This window comes from Cupressus sempervirens, chromosome 7 (assembly GCF_028749045.1).
Source record: "Cupressus sempervirens isolate cs-2001-9-10 chromosome 7, ASM2874904v1, whole genome shotgun sequence".
Lineage (NCBI taxonomy): Eukaryota > Viridiplantae > Streptophyta > Pinopsida > Cupressales > Cupressaceae > Cupressus > Cupressus sempervirens.
The window spans coordinates 463,731,609-463,748,066 of record NC_143124.1 but is presented as its reverse complement, the minus strand read 5'-3'; positions in this window follow the sequence as shown (position 1 = coordinate 463,748,066).

Genomic DNA, 16,458 nt, shown 5'->3' with positions numbered 1-16,458 from the left:
AGCTAATGTATCCAATCCTTCTTGATCCAGTTTTTCCAATACTTCTTGAACAATTTCAAGTCTAAATTCTAGATAATTTTCTAAAGGGAGTTCTATATAATTTTCACTAATGTCTTGTATAAAATTATTTTCTTCAAATTCCTCAAACATTTCAATCTCCTTAGATTCCTTATCAGTATTGATAAGAACATAATTAAAACTACACTCTACTTCAGGTGGTAGATTATGAGTTTTACTCTCATTTTCACTATCTTTAGTTTTTGGAAGTTTATCCTCCAAAGAGGGCTCTTTTTCATGGTTAGACACTTCAGGAGTTATTATGGGAACAATGGACTCCCGAACCCTACTCTTAGAGAGTCTTTCACTTTGCCTCACGGGTGGTGTTGATAGGCATGGGGAACTCTTTCGTTTCCACCTGCTTACGGTGGGTGCTTCAGGAGGCTTTTGTAGATCTTTTTCCTCTTGAGAGTGCAATGGTTCATTAGGGTTGCTCTCCTCATCTGATTTCCTTAGCTTTTCTACTTTAGGTTCCAAATTTTTTCCTTTATCCTTCTTAGTAGAGGACCTACTTTTAATAGATGATGAGGCTTTAGGAGCACTAGCAGTTCTACCTCTTTAATTTTCTTCTTTCTAAAAATGGAGGGCTCAACCTTATAAATCCATTTCTTAGTTGGCTTAAGACTAGAGGGAGAGGTTTTAGGAGTATTCTTAGCTCTAGGTACAACTTTATAGAATCATGTGGATGTTCTTTTCCTTTTTTGTACACCCTAGCCTCTAGGGATGACTAGCCTAGGTTCTACCTCTTTCATTTGCAAGAATTCCTCCCATGACCCAATTGCATGTTTATTTAATTCTATTTCTATAATTAAATTTACCAAACCATGATGAGGGACTGATTGATCACTACCTAACTATACTAGAGAGGCTTGTTTCTTAATAAAATTAAATAAGAAGTTGGGAATGTTTACTTGTCTATAATCATGTCATAGGTGAGCCAATATCTTGAAATGCAGAGCATGCAGATATTTGTATCATCCCTCACACATGAAATATCAAATGATAAATGTAGTAGATTAAATTAACTCCATTGCCAAGGATAACCTCAAAGTTCCTTGTTTCTTATCAATGTCCAACGATGAGTCCTGGCATATGCTAAATTGTGCCCTACCCATCTTCAATTCAAACTCTTTCTCCTAGATTTCACCCTCTTGGAGAAACCCAATGAATTTGGCTATTACTTCCTCTAAGAAATTAATTATTAGACCTTTAACCACTATAAATACATCTCTTAAGGTGGTCATAAATTGAATGGCTACTTCTTCACAAAATCTACTCAAACTAAGGCAATAATCTAGCCATTTGCTTCTCTTAAACATTTTGCAGCTGCCTACATCTCCCAACAGAACTCGATGATCAATAGGCTTGTTCCTTTGTATACCCCTACCCATGGTCAGTTATAGCTAAATTCCAAAAAAAATCTAATGTTCAAGACTTAGAAAATCAATGCTTATAATGTTGGCTCTGGTTTTTCAGAAAAATGACATGTACTTGAGAAGTTAAATGCACCATATCTCATAATATCCCTTTGCATCAAATTTCATGATTTTTGTATGTGTACAATTCATCACCCAAACACACTGTGAAACATCATTAAAATTTAAAAAACCACTTTTAATGTCCTTAATTGCATAATGATGCAATTATAGAGGGATAAGTCACTAGCATGTGATCTTAAATATGTACTTATTTCTTGTCATCTCAATGCACATTAAAGGTACATGCAATTTGAAAAATGCTTTAAAAAAAATCAAATATCCATTTCAATATTTCCCTCCCCACAACTAAATGAAGGCATGGGTTCCACTAGGCTAGGATAAGAAAGAGTGAACAAACATAAATAATACAAAATCATAATAAAGCATGAAAAAAAAAATGCATTTAGAGTTATGTGAAAGGTACCTAGAAACTACTATAGGAAAGATGTTCTAAAATGATCATGACTATTGATAGAGTGATGGGATGGAATGGAAAGATGGAATAGAGAAAAGTAGAAGTGAAATGGATGCAAAGAAAGTACTTCAAAAAGAAGTATTAATAGTGAATATCTAGATTAGATTCAAGAACTAGTAGGAGTCAAGGTAGAAGACCTAGACTCTATGGCTACAAGAATGAAAATATCCTAATTGTGCTAGAATTGCTACAAGAACTCTTCATGGTTGGTGGGTTTATGGTAAAGCTTGATGAAATGGCCATTGACAACCAGTTTGAAGTGAATGAGATCAATGGTAGATAACTAAATTGCACCATTTGGAAATATGACAACAATCTCATATGGTCCTAACCAACATATACAAAACTTCCCTAGATTATGCTGATATCTTGAGTGATAAAGGAGTTCCCACTCACCTATAGCAAACAATTTCTATTTGATAAACTTATCATGACACTGTATCCTTTGATGTTGGATGAGCTTAGTATTATTTGATTTAGATTTCTACCATTCATCAAGATTATTTAAGCTTGGGATTCTATCCTATTGGACAATATTGAGTTCAATCTTGAGCTCCAAAGCAGTCATCAATGTTTTATATTCAAACTCAATAGGCATTATGGCTAACTTATGATAAAAAATCTCAAATAGAGTAAACCTAGTTGTGGATTTCCAAGTAGTTCTTTAAGCTAAGAGAGCTTTAGGAAGGCATGTTTCCCAATCCTTCCTATGAAGTGCTATAGTCTTGGTTAGAATAGATTCTAGCTTCGTATTAGTAACTTCAACTTGACCACTAGCCTGAGGATGATAAGGTGATGATTTTTCATGCCTAATGGTATACTCCTTAATAAGAGTAGTTATCAAATTTTATGTAAACTAAGTCCCTTTATCGGATGTCAATTTCCTAGGAAGACTAAACAATGTAAAAATGGATTCATATAAAAACATTCCCATGTTTATATCCCTTGGGTGTTTCATTGGTTTAGCTTCTACCCATTTGGTAACATAATTAGTGCTCAATGGGTCCTACAAAGTCAATCCCCCATTTTTCAAAGGGTGTGACAACTACTTGAGGCTATAGGGGCATTTCATCTAACTTAGTGGGTCTTCCGATTCATTGACACTTGTCACATTTCTTTGTATATCTAGCTGCATCATTAGAAAAGCTTGGCCAATAAAACCTAGTTGTTAATATGTTGAAGGCTATTCTTTTGGATGCAAAGTGACCTTCATAGGTTTCATCATGATAGGCCTTCAGAACATCATATGTTTCATCTCCTCTTAGACACCTACACATGACTTGATCAAAATTGGTATAGAACATAAACCCAATAATCCATGAATAACTAAAGCTCTTTTCTGCTAGTAGTTTTCTACCTTTGGTAGAGAAATATACTGGCATTTTTCTTATGGTGAGGAAATTTGAAATATCTGCATAGCAAAGGTTTTGTGTGGGTAATAGAAAAAGGTGCTCATCTGGAAAATTATCAACAATGGTTGTAGGATCATTAGGGAGATGTAATTGAGAGATAAATTTGGCTACTACATTGAACCTATCAAGTTTATCAACCATGGTGATGTCAAATTCTTGCATGAGCAATAACCATCGAGCCAATCTTCCTAAAATTGTAGATTTGTTCACAAAATATTTTATAGCAGAATGGTTAGTGTGAATAAATATCTCATATCTAGTACTGTAATGCCTAAATTTATTAAGAGCATAAATGAATACAAGTAATTCCTTTTCAATGACTATGTAATTAGATTTTGCACCTTGCAAATTCTTACTGATGAAATAAATAACATGTTCAATAGAGTCTATTTTTTGTCCTAGCACAACATCAATAGCATAGTCTGAGGCATCCATATGAATGTGAAAAGGTAAGCCCTAATTGGGTCCTCTCAAAATTAGTGTTGTGGCAAGAACTCCCTTAAGCTATAGGAATGATGTTGCATAATTAGAATCCCAAACAAATTTAGAGTCTATTTTGAGCAAGTTTTAGAGAGGTTTTGTAAGTTGACTAAAGTTTTTAATAAATCTTCTGTAATATGCAACATGTCCCAAAAAACTTTGTACATCATTCTTCTTCTTTGGTGTCAACAAGGTTGTCAAGGACTTGGCCTATAAATGGTAGTGGAAAATGGTCCTTCTTAGTGGTTGAATTAACCTCCCTATAATCTTAAAAAACTCATAATTTTCCACCCTTCTTGGGTACTATGACCAATGGTGACACCCATTGACTATCAGAGATGGGGCATATAAAACCAAAACTTAAGATCTTTTCCAATTCATTCTTAACAATGTCTTTTAAGATAAGATTAAGTCTCCTTTGGGGCTATCTAAAAGGTTTGAAATTAGGACTAATATAAATATTATGAGTGTAGAGCATATGATATAATCCTTTCATGTCCACGTAATCCCAAGAAAATGGATTCTAATTCTCCTATAGTAGTTGCAACATAGCTTCTTGTTGGGAGTGTACAATGGTTTCTAAAATGAATTTAGCTTGAGGAAACATTAAAGATTTTGTTCCATATTCATTCAAAATAATGGAAAAAATTATTTCATCTTCTTCTCCATCAAGTATGAATGATTCTCTTCCTATCATCATCAACTGATGGATGAAATTGGCTTCTAGACCATCATCAACAAGCATGGCCAAACTAATTTTTCATCTAATAATAATGGCTGAGTAGGGGAGTATAAATTTAGGTTCTTAGTATGAACTCCATTACATATTATCATCTTCCAAGGTTAGCAAGCTATATAAGAATTTTTAGTGGTTAACCATGTCCTTCCTAAGATTAAAGGATATTCTCCCATATTAGTTTTTGGGGAGAGAACAACAAATGTAACTAGATACTCCCAAGAATTTAGGGTGACTATATCATCTTCTATCATTCCATCTAGTTTAATGGTGGAACTATCAGCAAGTTGAAGGATGGTGGATGTTTCTCTGAGGCCAACAATATGTAACTAAGATAATACCTCCTTTTTCATAATATTAATATATTCTACTAGATCAAGAAAATCATTTTTTGAACTTCAATGCCATGAATAATAACTGCAACTACAGGGCTCATAGGTTTAGAGTATTTGGGTACAACTAATTTCTCTAGCATTAAGTTAGAGAACTATCCTAAGACATGAATAGTTTTTGGATCCTTCCTCTTCCTTCCTAGTTGCTTGCTTCATGCTTCCTTAATAGCTTTAGTATAAGCAAGGAATTTTTTAATAACATCTAACAATGGTATTTTTATTGTCATCTATTTTAGTTGATTAAGCAAATCAATGACTATATGGCTCCTTGGACTAGCCTTGTCCTATCAATCTATGGGGAAATGGAGGTTCTTTCGCTATAGGAGAGGTATGTTCATTTGATTCATCTATATGCTCAATCAAAGGATCCTCAACTTTAGTTATTAAAAGTTTTTTTGGGTTTAGGAAGAGTGTTGCCTGATCTTAAGTGAATATAGTTCAATGAGATGACATAGCTTTACTATTAAGTTTGTTGTTTAGTATTGTTTAGATTTGAGTTAGGTTGAACTGGTAGTTGGGTATTCTTGGAAGGAGTATTAGTTTCTAGAAGAGGAGGCATTAGAGCTTGCTACTAAGTTGGTGGCAATATGGTTGGTTGACTAGATTGGGGACTCCAATTCTAAGGTTGTTGCCAACCCTACTGAGATTGTTGCCAACCCTACTAGGGTTGTTACCAACTATGATTTCTAGTAAAACTAGTATTTTGAAACTTTTTCCATTGATTATTATTATGATAACTTCAAAGAAGATTTTTTGGCATACCTTGTCTTTGATCCCATGGCATTCTATGAGTGACATAGAGTATCTCTCCTTTTCATTAATAGCTTTGAACTCGGTCAGCATTGGTTGTTTCTCCATAATTTCAATAGACTTACATCTATAGTACTTTTTCTTTTCTCTACAATGTGGACAGTATTTAGTAAACATGACATTAGTTTCATCTTTCTTCCTTTAGGCTTGCATGGTGTCCAAGTAAGTGGCTACATCATTAATGACATCTTTCTTGAAGTCTAATAGCAAATTAGATAATGATGCAAGAGCATCCTGGGTTGCCTTGTTATCCTCCTCATTTTTGTTCATTTTGCAAGTTGGTACCTAGCAATCCCTCATTTGCCTAGAAAAGCATTCTTGTGCCTAGCAATTCCTTCATGTGCCTAGCAAATCCTTCGTGTGCCTAGAAAATCCTTCATGTGCCTAGAAATTCCTTCATGTGCCTAAAAATTCCTTCATGTGCCTAGCAGTTCCTTCATGTGCCTAGCAATTCCTTCATGTGCCTAGAAATTCCTTCATGTGCCTAGCAATTCCTTCATGGGCTTTCATGTTCCTAGTAGTTCCTTCATGTACCTAGGAATTCCTTGATGTGCCTAGGAATTCCTTCATGTGCCTAGCATTTTATTCATGTTCCTAGTAGTTCCTTCATGTGTCGAGTTACTATAGCAATTCCTTCATGTGCTGAGTTACTGTAGCAATTCCTTCATGTTTCGAGTTACCCAGTGTATGTCGAGTGATACTTCATGTGTCAATTTACCCAGTGTATGCTAAGTGTCTCTTCATGTGTTGAGTTACTAGTGTATGCCAAGTGTCAGCATTTGGATGTGATTTCTATGAGCCAACTTGTAGGATTTATTTTGACCATGATATTTATGTTAAGATCTTTTCTTGGGATGTGTCTAGACCATTGTTGGGTTGGCCCTTCTCTTATGTAATGTTCTAGAATAATCTATAAGCTATTTTGGAAAGTACATATAGAGTGTTTAGGTTTAGAGTTAGGTGGGTTTTTGCAAGAGAATTAGAGAGCATAACTAAAAGTGTGAATTTTTTGTTGGATCTTTGAATGTGAATGTATTTATATTTGGCCGTAACCTAGAAAGCCTTACAACTGGGCATTTATGAAGATATTTTGATGAATCAATAAAAGTATTTTACTCTTTCTCCTCCTTTGGTTGTTGTTCTTTTTGTTTGCTTCCATTGTGTTAACTCTTGTAGGGTGGTTTGGATAGCTGGGTGAGCCTTTGGCCCTAGTTATTCACCCTTTTCCTTGATTAGATAAGTCCATTTTAGATACTTGAACTACAATTGGACTTATGCAGTAGGTCTCTAAGTCCCTTACTCTTCTTCATAGTAGCTCTGGAATAGTTCAAGCATATACATTTTTTCTTAGTCTGATTCTTTTGATTAATGTCTACTCCCACCATAAGGTCTAGAGCTTCAATGCTTCCTTTATTTACACCTCTTAGAAAAAGACATTTCTTTGATTCCTCATTTAATTAGTGTTGTGTGTTATATTTCAGGTTAAACATAAACTGGGAAACATAGTCTTCTAATGTTTTATCATATTTTTGGGACATTTTGAAAATTTCATCTCCCTTTAAATCCTAACCCCTATAGTATTCCTTATAATTTGTGAGAAATAGATTTCTCATTGTAGGCCAATCTACTACAACATTAGCACCCAAACCTGCGAACCATCTCAAAGTAGCTTCTTTAATGGTAAAAGGAAACAACTCCAATTTGTGAGCATCAATTGTATAGCCATAGCTTCTACATAGTATGTCAACCTCGAAGAGAAATTTTTTAGGGTCTTCAGTGGTCAAGCCATAAAACTTGGGAAGTGTAGCAATAGGTATATTTTTCAAATTTTGGTTACCTTTGCTAAGGAGAGATAGGAAAGTGAAATGTTGGTTGAGGCTGAGCCATTCCTAGAGGAGGTACTATTAGTCGTGCTTAATATATGACAAGAGAAAGTGGATTATCTTGGTATTCAAGTTTAGCAAAGAGATCATTCATATTCAATCATTAGAGGATGAGGGTATTCATTCTTAAGTAGTAGCGAATGAATTTTGAAATGGTTCTTCTTCATTCTTGCTATGTTGTTCCTCAGGTTTAGAATTAAAAATGTCTTCTTCAATATTATAGGGAAGAAATGTCCCAAAGGGGTCTTTTCTTCTATGCATGAAAAAATTCAAAATCTAATCTAACATAATGACTTTAGGGTTAAATTATGTTTACATCTTCCTTGGCAATGATGTCAAAAATGGTTGGTCAGCAAAATACCTTAGTAATAAAGGATTGGACATCCTTCTACATTGAATCCATGACTAGAAAGAGTCATGTATTTTCCTACGAATAACATACTGACTTCATTTTATTTTTCAACTTGGGAGTGTAAACTTGAGAGGGTGGCTACGAATTACATGCTTTGGTTCCCTTTTAAGTCATTACAACTATAACAGGAAAGAAGTGCTGAGGGAAATTAGGCTAACAATTGAAATGTCATTTTCCTTAAAGCTTAGAGTAATGTTGTGAATAGTAAATCTACTTAAACACCTATGCTGTAGGAGCAGTTCAATGATTATGGTATCAATGGTTGCAAGAACTATAAAAGTCTACTTTGTAAGAAAATAGACAAAGAAAGGAAATATATTGTAACAAAGCAATTCACTCACCAATTGGGCCCCCTTCGATAAGTGAATACAAAAAAAATCATGTTTGAAAGTGGAAACTTGAACTCCATATTCTATTCATTCATAAGAAGAAATTACATTTGAGAACATGATTCTACTTTACTAAAACAATCTACTTTATTTCCTTGTAGTCTAAACAAGAAAAGATCAAACTCTAAAATCTATTTCCAAGGTTTCAGTGCAAATTACTTTATGGAAAGCTCAATAACTTCCTACTCCTATGATTACTCCATCAATGAGGATGAATTACATATCATAAAGTCTACAAAAAAATCACTTATAACTGTCTTTTAACTCCCTTAGAAATATAGAAGGTTGAGGAAGCTATCTTTGTGCATCATCATAATAGAATTTGCAGCATGACCTGCTTATACAATGATTCATCAATCACATAGTCGACTTTGGCTTTATCACTGAAATGCTATCTTTAATACATGTGGCAACACTTGCAGAGCATTAAATGTAACAACTTCTACATTCATGCATTCATTTCATCATCAATGTTAGAAAATGTATAATGTTAAAATTATCACTCTTGCAAATCCTATGGCTAGAGGAAAGGAACCTACCCAAACATAGCATAGATGAGGAAATATTTATCAACATGTAATATCCTTCATTAAACCATAAAAAACCATAGATTTAGGCAAACATAGAATACTTGATTAATCTATAGTTCAATCTTCATGTCTAAACATATAGATAACATATTTATGAAACAAAAGTTCTTATGCTTAAACTATAGAGTCATAAACTATTTCTTGCAAGACAAATGTTAAAAACAAGATAAAAGGTTCTCAAAATAATGGCCTTTTAGAGGCTCATCGGTCATCTTCTTTTGAAAATATTCTAAACTATTCTAGGATTTAGCATAATGCAATGGTGAGGTAGATGTAGTGGTAGTTTATGATTTGATTGACATGCTAATAAAGTTAGAAACATAGATGTCAAAGATAATTGTAGAGGTTAAGGCTATAATAGATGTTGAATGGAACAAGTGCCTCAAATAATTAAATGCAGATCAAGAAGCCACTTGGCCATATGTGTATACAAATATAGCCATTTATGAGGTCATATAAGATATTAAAGCTTTACCATCTAAGGAAAGTGACTAGGTGGTGTGAAGATATAGTTATAGGTAGTTAGAGAACAAATAGAAAAATGTTGAAGATGCCTGGAGAAAGTGCCACCTACTTGTTTTGTAACTAGATCGCAAATTTTGATCAAGTAAAAAGAATGTTTGTAAAGCAATAGTATAGAAATATCTTTTTATTTTCTTTCCAATAGATTTTTGACATGTGTCCTCCCATCTAAAGCTTGTTGCAATCCTTCTATAAAATAATTTTCAAGATGTGGATTGAAGATCTGAGTTTTGTAGAATTTTAGTGCTTATGCTATTTACAGTCGGTCCAATTTTTGTATCAATTGTATTGTGTATTCAATTTTTGAAATCAAAGAATACAATGAATCTTGAATGATAGGTTTTATCATATCTTGAGTTATATTTTGAATTTCATAACAGTGATGTATTATTAAGGATAGTTCTGCATATTTGTCTCTTATTTTTGTCTCCATTATCACATATCTATAATTTTGGGATTGAAATGAGAAAAGTTATTTCACTTTAATGTAGCTTGGATGAATTTCACATCTTTTCACTAATTACTTTTAATTTAAGGATTTAAGTAAATTATTTCATGAACTGATAAGGTTTCTAAGTATATGGTAGGGATATCATAAGAATGGAATTTAGGGTTAATTGCTAAAAAATTTAATTGCAAGTCAAATAAATAGGTCTCGAGTTACTAGTATGACTTTGTATACCAATAGATAAGGCACTGATCATTAATTCAAATGTAAATTGATGTAGTTATATGGTTGTATAATACATATATTAATCAAAATCAATTTTCCATTTCAATAATGAAGACCTAAATTGTTGATCATTACATATTTGTAATAGTTTCCCTTTGAGTTATAGCTAGCTACTATAATGAAGAAGTTAAATGCAAATCTAAGAAAAGTGTTGACCATTTTCTACTATAGGAGATAGATCTAAGAAGAAGAAATATTAGTGAGAAAATCATAGAAGAAATTCATTTCCAAATCCCTAAGGTGCCCCTGCCTTGGCTCTATAGGGCCTAAAGTGTAAAGAGTCTTTGTGCTCTATTGAAGTTGGTCCAGATCTGAGATTAATCATACTGAATATGGGATCTAGCTAGTCTTGAGGCTTTTTCCAAATCTTCTACATCTCAATATTAGGTTTATGCGATGTGGTAGTTTTAAAACACCAATAGGGCGAGATTATCATTACTTCAATAAAAGTTATATTTAATTTCTCATTCCCAAATGGTCTTTTCTACTTTGGGTATGGTCCACTTATTTATCTTCTATTAAATATCTTGTTCTACACTTTGGTTTACGAGAAACTCATTTTTAATCTCCAAAGCCTCCACCTAAGTCTCCTTGTCAATAATGGAAACCCATCTACATCTAAGAGATTAAAAAAGAGAGCAACTATTAATACATCACTTATAAATTTGAAATTAATTTTCCTTCTTATTTTATTAGCTTAGGAAAATGGACCAACAATATGATAGTAGCACATGGTGTTTTGCTACTAACTTAACCTGCATTATCTTCAACATCATCATCCTTTTGTTAGGCTTGTTAGTTGTCAACTGGGTCAACACTATGAAATTTCCACATCGTATTATTCTACTAGCTCAACCTATCTACATTATTTTCCACCTCATCATCCATTTGTTGGGCTTTTTGGTGCCACATGTCAACACATCATCATCCTTTTGTTTGGCCTATTAGTGCCAAATGTCACCTTGTCATGAAGCTAGAATAGTTAAACATCATGTATCTTCAATCATGGGTTTAGAAAAATAATTAGATCATTCTTATTATGTCACCTTGTCATGAATCTAGAATGGTCAAACATCATACATCTTTCAATTATGGGTTGATGAAAATCTCAATATCATTCTTGTCCTTAAGTGGATGTGACTTTGGTCTGAATCAAATGCATGTCATATGGAATTTTTTCATGAACTTGTAATCAATATTGATTTTGGACCTACCATTTCCACCATTTTTATTGTGACATTAAAACTTCTTGCCACCTATCAACTCTATCTAGTCATCAATTTTGTTCCTACCATAGGAATGTTGACAAGTGGCACTAGTACATTTGGGCCCACTTTTTTACCTTTATTGGTCAAAATTTTGACCAAACAAAAAAAATTTGGTCAAAATTTTGACCAACCTATTGGTCGAAAATCTTCCAGAGCCATGGGTCAAGTTTTGTAGGAAGTGGACAAAATTTTGACCAATGAAGGTAGAAAATTTTCATCAATGAAGGTAGAAATTTTGACCAGTTAATGTTGAAAATTTTAGCCAATAAAGGTAGAAATTTTCACCAATTGAGGTGGAAAATTTTGACCAATAAAGGTAGAAATTTTGACCAAAGTTGTAAGAAAATTTTGACCAATAAAAGTGGAAAATTTGACCAAAGAAGGTAGAAATTTTGACCAATAAAGGTGGGAAGTGTTGGAGTTGAGGAAAGCCAACTTCGAAGACGCCCAAGATCACCTGCATGCGAAAACCTATCAAAGAGAAGCCAAGAAGGGGAAGAGCATGGAGCAAGGGAAAAACCCTAAACAGACATGAGAGACAATAAGTATGCAAACACAATGAAAATGTATTTACAATATGCACAATATGTGATGTTATGAAAATACAATGAGAAGAGCCCACTTATAAAGAGCTCATGGAAGCTTGTAGAACAAGTTGGAAGGTGGTAGAAGATAAGATTGACAACTAGAAGGGAACAAACTCTCGTCTTGTCAACAACTAACCACTACATGCATTAAATACAAAATATTAAATAAATGCATGACCTAAGTAAGCTTAAGCAAATAGAATAAATAATAAATAATTAATTATTTACTCTAACACCCCCCCCTTAAGTGCAACTTAGGGAAATGTCTTAAGCTCACAAAACTAAGATGAATGCATAATGGGTCTCGGCAACGAGGCCATTTTAGGTACCCAAGTACAATGCAAGAAGATGCAACCTCTGAAAGCGGGGAAAGAGAGAAAACCACATGGGGAAAAACCCTCCCTCAAAAAGAGGTAAGAACCTAGTGAAAAACTGAAGAAGTCTCCAACTAGGGAAATTGTCCCCTAAAAAAGGAACAAAGAGTGATCATGAAGAAGCAGCATCACTGAAGCATGAAGAAGCCAAAAATCTACCAAAATGCTGATCAAAAGAACCTCCATGGAAGAAGAAGGCACGAACCGAGCATGTCTATATGGTAGATGATCCATCTCACCGAAATGCATAGGTAGCCAGCCACTGCAATCGCCTTGTATATAGGATCAACCACTGAATACATAGTTCACACTATCAAACCATCGAACCATGGATGCATTAGAACAACAACATAACCCCCCCTTAATGTAGATGGGGTGTGATGACAGGCAACTAAGAAAGTGGGTCAAAGTCTCTTGCAGACAAACCAAGAACGAGGAGAGAGGAAAAGAGGTACAGCCACCGATAAAGACACGGTCTAACTGACTCTGCATGGGGCTAATATTGTGGAAGGGACACTCACTTGAAAAAGGGAGAATGCCTAAAATAGCAAACAAATAATCCCCCCCATGGTGCTTTATGAAAATAGTGCAAGTACACCTGACTCAAAACAATGTTCATGATCCCCGGAATGCAAAAGTGACACTTTATCTCAGTGCGATACATAAAAGTGCTTCAAAATGATAGCTACAATTATTAGAACTAAAAAAGAGCTGAAACAAAAGAAAGTACAGCTGAAAATAAAGCAAACCATGCCAGGAAAATGATCCTCGGGCCTGAAACACTCAAGATATCCACCATATAGCAAAAATGCCAAAACTATGATAGAAAGGGTAGAGGCCAAAAACTAACAAAAAAGACTACATTTTTGAAAAGTATATAGAACCAGCTTTCCAGAAATATAAAGTTTTCAAAAAATAGGCATGAGATGTAAAAGATATGCATGCCGGAGTCAAAAATAAGACTTCAGACTTTGACTAAAAAATGGGTAATAAAAAGGCATCATAAACTAAAAATACCTACACCAAAATCTCCGTCTCAGAACCAGCTTTTCAGCACTTCTTTCGGATCGAAAAAATACCTTCGTATGCAAAAGTTATGGCCAGAAAACCAAAGGTAGCTCCAAAACAAAATCAGGAGAGGTGCATGCAAGGGCTGATGCAGTGCTGACCTCATGTTGATGTCAGTAATTTAGGGCATTAAATTTTATAGCTAGATAGCCATCGCCGCAAAAAGGGCCACGTGGCAAAATTGACATGGCAGGGGTGACATGGCGGGTCCACGTGGCAGTGTGCCACGTGGAACCCAGGCCACGTGTCACCCTTGCTGGTGCTAACTGTGTTGCAGATCCTCCACGTGTCAGTTGCAAAGTGGACAGGAGGAGTGAGCGGTGCAGGAGAGAAAATTGCCGCCGGAGCGGAGCTGGAGGCGGAGGTCGGCGGGTAGAGGTGGCCGTAAGGTGGTGCCAGAGTGGCCCGCAGGCAATGCCGAGCCGCAGCGGCTCAGCGGCGACGCTGCCGGTGGCAACAGTCGGCAAGCTACACGATGGCAGCCACTGGGTGGTCGCTTGGCTGAGCGCTCAAATTTTTTTTTTCCCTTGTCCCTGCATCCGTATGATCCGTACGGCAGACCCTGGAGGCTTCAAAAAGTCTCCAAAAATGTCCTATGTCCAAAATCAAAAAGCTTTATATGAATCCTGACTACAAACGGCCTTCTGGATCCAATGGTGATGTCCGTTTGGGCCCAAAGTGCTCTAAAAAAATTTTGATCCCTCGATTTGAAGAAAAAATGCACAAACAAACTAGGGTTTGTGACTTCAAATCACAGCTTCAAAATTCTTCAACGAAGCAGCAGCAGGAAGGCTCTGATACCATGTTGGAGTTGAGGAAAGCCAACTCCAAAGACGCCCAAGATCACCTGCATGCGAAAACTCGTCAAAGAGAAGCCAAGAAGGGGAAGAGCATGGAGCAAGGGCAGAACCCTAAACAGACATGAGAGACAATAAGTATGCAAACACAATGAAAATGTATTTACAATATGCACAATATGTGATGTTATAAAAATACAATGAGAAGAGCCCGCTTATAAAGAGCTCATGGAAGCTTGTAGAACAAGCTAGAAGGTGGTAGAAGATAAGATTGACAACTAGAAGGGAACAAACTCCTGTGTTGTCAACAACTAACCACTACATGCATTAAATACAAAATATTAAATAAATGCATTACCTAAGTAAGCTTAAGAAAATAGAATAAATAATTAATAATTAATTATTTACTCTAATAGGAAGTTTTGACCAATGAAGGTAGAAATTTTGACCAAGGCCTATATATAAATTTTTTTAGGCATTTTATAAAATAGTTCACATGCCTTGTGTATGATATGACATTTTCCATGCATCCTGAACTCTCTCATCCAATAGATGATGGATTATGGAGAGTGATTTGAAACTATGATGCTAGAAAATACACACAATCAAATCCAAAATGAACTTGCATTACAAATGGATTGTGGAAATCTGATATTGTTAATTTCGCATGCATGTCCAATAGGAAAATCATTATTATTATGAGCTTTATAAGTTTATATAGTTCATTTATCTATTAAAAATTGCTATTACATTTTGGTTTTCTTTGTGTTGTACATAAACTAAATGAAAGATATTTCAGCATTAGATTAACATAATAAACTCATCCCAATCATAAAAACATAATTTTTTTCAAGATTGATTTTAATTTTGACTGATGGCTAATATATATAAGTTATAGGTCAACATGTGGTATAATATGAGCCAAGTTAAGAGTTTGAAACACTTAAATTGTGGTTTAAGGTGATGTTTTAAATAAGACATATTCAGATTCGTAATGGGCTTGTTAAAGAAGGGCAAGTAAACAACCCAAGAAATAAAAGATGTTAGATTTTAATCTTAATTAAATCTTATCTAAAATTGTATCTCAACACATTAGACTAACTCAAAAGATTTGAGTAATATAAAATATTTGCAGCTTCTAAGAAAATATTGCATGCGAACTCCAACTGCCAAATATGCACCTGCAAAACTAATAAGTTCATAAACCTATTTTTCATGAGTAGTTTTTGAATTTACAAAAAAAGAAGGCTATTATGCATTTCAAGTTTAGGTGGAAATTGAAAATAAAGTAACTACTGAGAAACCTCATACAAATGAAAGTGTATTTCTTCGGGCATAATTCAGGCAATCATCTTACATAGAGAAATTGAAATTTCCTTCAACAACAGTTTTAAAAATAATAGGACCAAGCTTTAGGTTTTTTTATCCTTTTGGTTCAAAAGGAGTAACAAAATCTTGGTCTTAAGGAATATTTATCTATCCATTTATTAGTTTAGTGATATAACCAAAAACCATCAAGATAGATTAACTAAAGTGGCCAAAACAAAAATTTGATTATTTAAACTTTATAGAGTATGAAATTATTAGCTCCCTTATGAGAAAATTTGGTCTAACTTCCTACTTAGATCTTTAGACATGTAATATTGTAAATTTGGTCTAACTTCCTACTAGAAACTACAGAGGTCTATGTACATGTTAAACCTACACTTGGGGGGACATTTATTGATATAGCAATGTGGGTGTTTTGTCCATTCAATAGATTGGCATATCCTTGTTCCAAATGTAGGGACCTAAAGCCTAGGTATCAACCCACTTTTGGAGCTGCTGATGGCCCAATGTTATGTCCACTCATGGCTGTCCTTTAGAGGACTGGCACTTAATTATATGCTTTTCAAGCTATTGGTATCATTTATTGAGCAACCTTTATTTCAATGGGTCTTTATTCAAATGGGTAGCATCTTGACAATTCTCCCCACCTAGGGACTTGTGCATGTA